The sequence below is a fragment of the Homalodisca vitripennis genome, chromosome 5, assembly GCF_021130785.1.
Source record: "Homalodisca vitripennis isolate AUS2020 chromosome 5, UT_GWSS_2.1, whole genome shotgun sequence".
NCBI classification, from domain to species: domain Eukaryota; kingdom Metazoa; phylum Arthropoda; class Insecta; order Hemiptera; family Cicadellidae; genus Homalodisca; species Homalodisca vitripennis.
In genome coordinates this window covers 97,090,498-97,096,691 of record NC_060211.1, presented here as the reverse complement: position 1 = coordinate 97,096,691, position 6,194 = coordinate 97,090,498, and positions in this window count along the sequence as shown.

The window sequence follows — 6,194 nt, the reverse complement described above, 5'->3', positions numbered from 1 at the left end:
ACTCATTTAATCGTTCTGTTGAAAATTACATTGATGATGACAGTCGCAGTTATTTATGCTGATTCGCTTTGACCGCGTTACCTTTAATTATAGCGTCGATAATGCAGATGTAATGAGAGCTCCGACAGCGACCGACTGCAACTGAAATATCAATGATTGGTCCAATATTCTGCGTGGAAACCAAATCGCTCTTCTCTTGACATCAATCAGTTTATTTGCCTGCGATATGTTTTGTTTTCCGTGCTAAAGCGCAACATTATTCATTAAATAGATACTTGCCTTTTCAAGCCCCCTCGAACTTTTAATTAAAACCCAATATTGTATTTTCTACAATAGCTTTAAAATTCGTATCACCACTCTTTCCCTATTAAAATTCATGAAAAAAGACAGAACTTTGAATTCATATTTTATTTTATATTTCAAACATTAAAAAAAATTAAACTAATTATTATGATTTCAGATGCTACACAGTAAAAATAAAGAAAGGTTTATTCTAATATTCATATAATAAAACATACATAACAGTTATTGATATAAGTTTCGGTTGTAAATTGAAAAAGCCTTCTTGTATATAAAATATACTAATTTTACTAAGCATTTTGCTTTGAAATAATTATTACTGTATCTCTAATAACAGAAGTATGGATATGATTTAAAATACAAACCAAAGTTTAAATCCAAGTAGTTTTATCCGTGGGTATGTAAACTATGTTGGTACTCTTTAAAGTGTAAAGCTCTGAATAAACTAATATGACATTCGGGAACACCCTCTTCAGTTTATTCAATGTAAATATGTGTGATTCCTAGTCTGAATTACACATATAATAGGTACTGATATATGGTATGTTAACAACACAAGAGAAAAAAAAGAAATCTGGTTTCAAAAAATATATTAAGATAGTAGATTTATTTAAGAATAAATTTCTTATTTGAAATTCAGCTCTTATTTCAGCTTGAGTGTATGTATTCGACTCCAACATAGACCTAGTGCATATTTAACGTAGGTCTTTCAACTTCTTGCAGGTTTCGAGGAGTCCAATATATACACTTAAGCTGAAATTTCAAATGGGGAATTTATTCTTAAATAAATCTACTATCTTGCTATATTTTTTGAAACCAGATTTCTTTTTTATTTCTTGAGTTCTTAACAAAACATATACCAGTACCTATTATATGTGTGATTCAGACTGTAACCTGCAATGACGATTGAATTGGGGTTTACTTATATTGGAAACTTGATATAAACAAAATGACACGACATTGTAAGAACATATAGTATTGTATAAAACGCGTTAATTGTATTAGGAAGAAAAGCAGTGGTTGTGTGGGGAAGGGTGTTGTGGGACATGTCGACCACAATGCAGAGCAGCCGGTTGTTGTGGTCGGCTATGTATGGCTGCGTCCACCACTTGTATAAAATACTTCTCCCTCGAGATCGTCCTAAATCATTTAGTGCGATATTCACCCGAAATGGCGACACTGTACACCGTAATGGACTCACATTCAACGTGGGATAACTCCTCTCGATAAATATTACTGAGTATTTTAACATCTATGTGGTTGTGGTGAGAAGTGCAATTGGCTGAGAATAACTTCATTTCTGTCTGTCTGTCCGCACGATAATTCGAAAAGGACCGACATATAGATTTCCAATTTTCTATGAAGAATTATTTATATTAGCAGCTCTGAGTTCGATAACTCCATGGGATTTTCCTGATCATCAGTAAATATTTCTATATTGTTCTTAACGGTAACCATGACGGCAACAAGAAATTAGCAGAATAAATGAATATGTAAACAAACTGAATCCAGTCATTTAAGATTGCAACATATAATTTTATTCATAGAGTAAAAATAAAAAGATTAAACATCTTTTTAGCCTGAAAAAGTCATTTTGATACAAGACGGAATTTAAAAGATCTGGTTTGAAATAAATCAAACCAGATCTTGGTGATGAAATCTTATTTCAGCGAACTCTTTTGTCGCAATATCCTCCCTACGTCACAGAAACTTTTTTTAGTTGAACGCAGCTTATAGAACCTAATTGAATGAACAACAATGGGAATGCCAAAAGTGGTAAAATATGTCGAGAAAGATTTCATCTGACTTCAAATTGTGCTTGAAACTTTATTTCCACGTAGACAAGAATGAGCTGTATGATGGTGCATGTCTCACCATGGAACTCGGCAGACCATAATTGAAGGCTATGACTCAGTATGTTAACACTTTCTCTTTTGTCTGCAGAAGGATGCAATAATTTCTTTGCTATTATTCATCTTTCTATCCTTTCACAGGACAACTCAACAGTGAAATGGTTTATGGATTTGAAAGTTTAAATGCAACCCAGTGTAGCCTGTTACACTTGGTGTGGCATTAATAATAGATACCCCAGCATTAAATTTTTGTGTAGTCATTGCTTATTGAAAGTAATATAAATGTACCGATTACGGTTTTATTACACTTCTCCAAGCGGAAAGCATAATTTAACAACCATGTTGAACTTTATCTCTAATATGTATTTTAATGCTTAAATATAAAGTTGACTACTAATAAAAGTGCTCAAGTGAGTTACTAAATAGATATAATAATTATAATTCTGTAATGGATACAAATACATATAGAAAAGTTTAATGTAAAGATTGGTAAACTCAAAAGGTAGATACACTTAAATAAATTAAAGCTACACATTTAATGTTTGTTAAAAACCTTTAAGCCCAAGTTTGTTATTAATTGGCTGTGTGTAACCAATCATTTTTAGTGATTGGTATAAAAGGTTTGTGTACACTGTGAATTTGTGAGTATTACTATCAAAATACAATATCCGTCGGTTTAAGTTGGATTAGAGACCACAGCCGTCACAACCGTCAAAGCAGAGCGTACTCTTTTACATCCAGCCAAGTCTCTCCGCCATAGTGAATACAGCAAGTATTCAAGATATTATTTTTATTCAAGAGGTCAATCTGTGTGTAATATTTTTTATATATTAAAAGGCATAAAGATTTATGGAACTAAATTTAATTAAACCAAACCTGATTCCTATGTTATACAATAAGGTGAGGATATAAACTGATTTATTTCAAAACAGATCTTTTAAATTCCGTCTAGTATCAAAATGACTTTTTCAGGCTAAAAACTACGCAAAGAGAATTTTAGTCCTGTAACTTGCATATTATTATCTATTTATTATGGAAAGTCAAACATATCTGTACCTTAAACATGAAAAAAGCAAAATATAAAACAGAGTAGTGACATTTTTGAAATCTAGGAGGCTAAAATATATGAACGGTGTATTAAAGTAACCCCCAATCTATTACTGGAACTGCGTTAGTCAATTCACAAAAACCCTTCAGTAAAGGTTTAAGAAAGAATAAATATTCAAATTTAATACAATATTTACATTACAATTTTTTATTACAATACGAACATAGTAATTTGCTCCAACACTTTTCACTTTAAGAGGACAGCTGTGGCAGTATAGAGAATATAAATTCAAAGCATGGGTTAATTTCTATACAAAATATGAAAGATCTTTATAAATCTAAAAGAATATTTTAACTGCAGATAAATGCAAAAGTTTCCTTGAAAAAGTAATCTATTACAGCTATTTCTTTGTGCATTTCATGAAAACTAGGTTATAGGCTTATATGCCGTGTAAATGTTTTTCTATGAGCTCTGAATAAAATTTAATCAGGACCCGGTAGGTCCTTTATAAAATCATGGAGTTGACTCACTGAGCAATAACTTTTGATATAATGGTTCTAGAGATTTTATTTTTTTACATAGGTTCCTCTTAATCCAAGGAAACCCATATTGATTTTTAGGACAAAAGGTAAATATACTCGTAGTCCGCCTATCGCTCTGTCTGTCTGAGCAATACTCATTCTGTCGGGTCCACTAATACTTGGTTGTATCGATCTATTCTGTATCTAACAATGAGACCTTGTCCAGGAATTAGTATATACACAGAATAAGTGGCAACAGACTAAAATATTTTTTATTTCACAATAGCAATAGTCGGTAGATTTTCAGACTGATGACTATTATGAATAATGCAAAAGATTTTCTAAAACCACCGGCTCAAATGTTGTTCAGAATTTATGATGAATCGAAGGATTTTATGCAACACTTATAGAAACTGATATAAATTGCATCTGTTCAAACAGCTTTTTGGGTAAAGCAACCAATGTAACAATTGTTCTGACATGTATGTCATGATTGGGAACAAGATCAGGCAGTCAGAAATTGGGGTCTACGAAGCAGAGTTATAATTTTATTTGGAGAGTTATAAATCCCAATAGTTTTGTATTATTTGCGAACAAATTTTGTTTTAAATTTTGTTTTAAATACACATCAAACATCAAAAAAAGGGAATACAATAGGTTGTTGTTAAATCAATGTGTATCGTATTTAATAGTTAAATTCAATTTGTATTTATTAATTACTTCACTATTATATTCAGATGCTCCAATGATAGCACAAACGTATCGCATGTCCTAAATACAATTGTCGTTATTATAATTGTAGGCCTAGCCTAGCACGCAAACAGGGGGAGAGTAACTTTGATACAAAGTGTACAAGAATGATAGTAATATTGTAATTACATTGGAAACATTGTCTGTTTTTACAAATTGAAGCACATTTAACACTCGTTCACTGAATATCAAATCCACGACAGAAAATATAAAAAAGACACACAAAAAAAATAATTTAAATACATTTTCACATGGCATTTAAGTTACAACTAAGCAGATGATATTACATTGATTAGTTGGTTTTGGAAAAGCTTTATAACACATGGTTTTAGGAACCAGCAGTTTTTTTATTTCACAAAAAAATAATTTGTATATATTTTAATTATTTCAAAAATAAAGCTTAACCTCCAATATTTTTATTTTCCCAGTAGAGGTAAATGCAAAAAGCAAATTTTTTACTAAAACGTAATTACTGCAAAAGTATTAATATTATGAGTTATTACGTAATACAAATTAAATTAAACTATTAAATTAGAATTTGGCTTCCTGAATGATAACAACCGTTGTTCACTACATGGAGCAAAGTGTTTTAAGGTACTTAATCACATTTCCGTTTGAGCCCCGGAAGCAACAATTTGGTCCTAGTGATGAAAACTACTTTTCCGAGATACGAGTTTTGCCTTCGTGGAGACAGACGGACATCAAATCTAACTCAATGATAAGCTAAATCTACCGCATGTTAAAAATATAACCTTATAAGAAATCATCAAATTTATAATAGTGTTAACTGAAAATTTGCAACATAAAACACAGCAACTAATGTGATATTGATATAAACATAAAATAATTGTGTTGCTCTTCTTGGAAAAACCTGTTTAACGATAACAAGTTAAAAAATAATTATTTTTGACATTTACGTTATGAAATAGATTTAAAAACAAGTAAGAATTGAGTATATAAATAAGTATATTTATTTTACTACATTGAACTCACATGTCACTACAATGAGTATTGCCGTAGTCATCACAATGGAGTAGCTGAGTTTCTAACCCACATAAAATGTCTGGTAACTTAAGGATCTAAAAATATGAGATTTGATTTGAATCTTAAATTTTAATTATAATTCCCAATCGTAAATTCCTCATCATATTTACTTAATCCAAAGAAATACAACTATTTCATTACAAGATGTAGATGTTTTCATGACATTACCAGTTTTTAGGAGAATCCTCTGTGAGCTGTAATATTTAACATGTTTGTCAAATGATTATCTTTTTCTTTTGAGATGTTAAGATTGATTTGGGTATCTAAACGCGTGAATACGCTTGTATGAAAACGTAATTAATTGGATACGAGTGTAGGGGAAATACCTCTCATAACTTTTAAATGTTTACTCACGATTTTAAGAATCTTAAATGATTTTAATGAACCGTATAGTTTGAAGATTTCCGTAAAGTGTTACTGAAGTTTTTACACTTTAAGGCAATCTCTGCGCCTAATCCTTTGTATAAATATTTATAGTTGTTTTATTTGGATTAAAGAGTGAGTGATTTTCATAAAAGTTTGTAATTTACATAAACTAAAACTTGAGTAGTTAATAATTTATTGCTTACTTGCGCTTATCATACTGTATATAAAAAACAGCTTTTTGGAGATGAACAAAAATCATATGATGCAGATATATACATATATGAAGCAAATTTCTCCTTAATGAAATGTTTC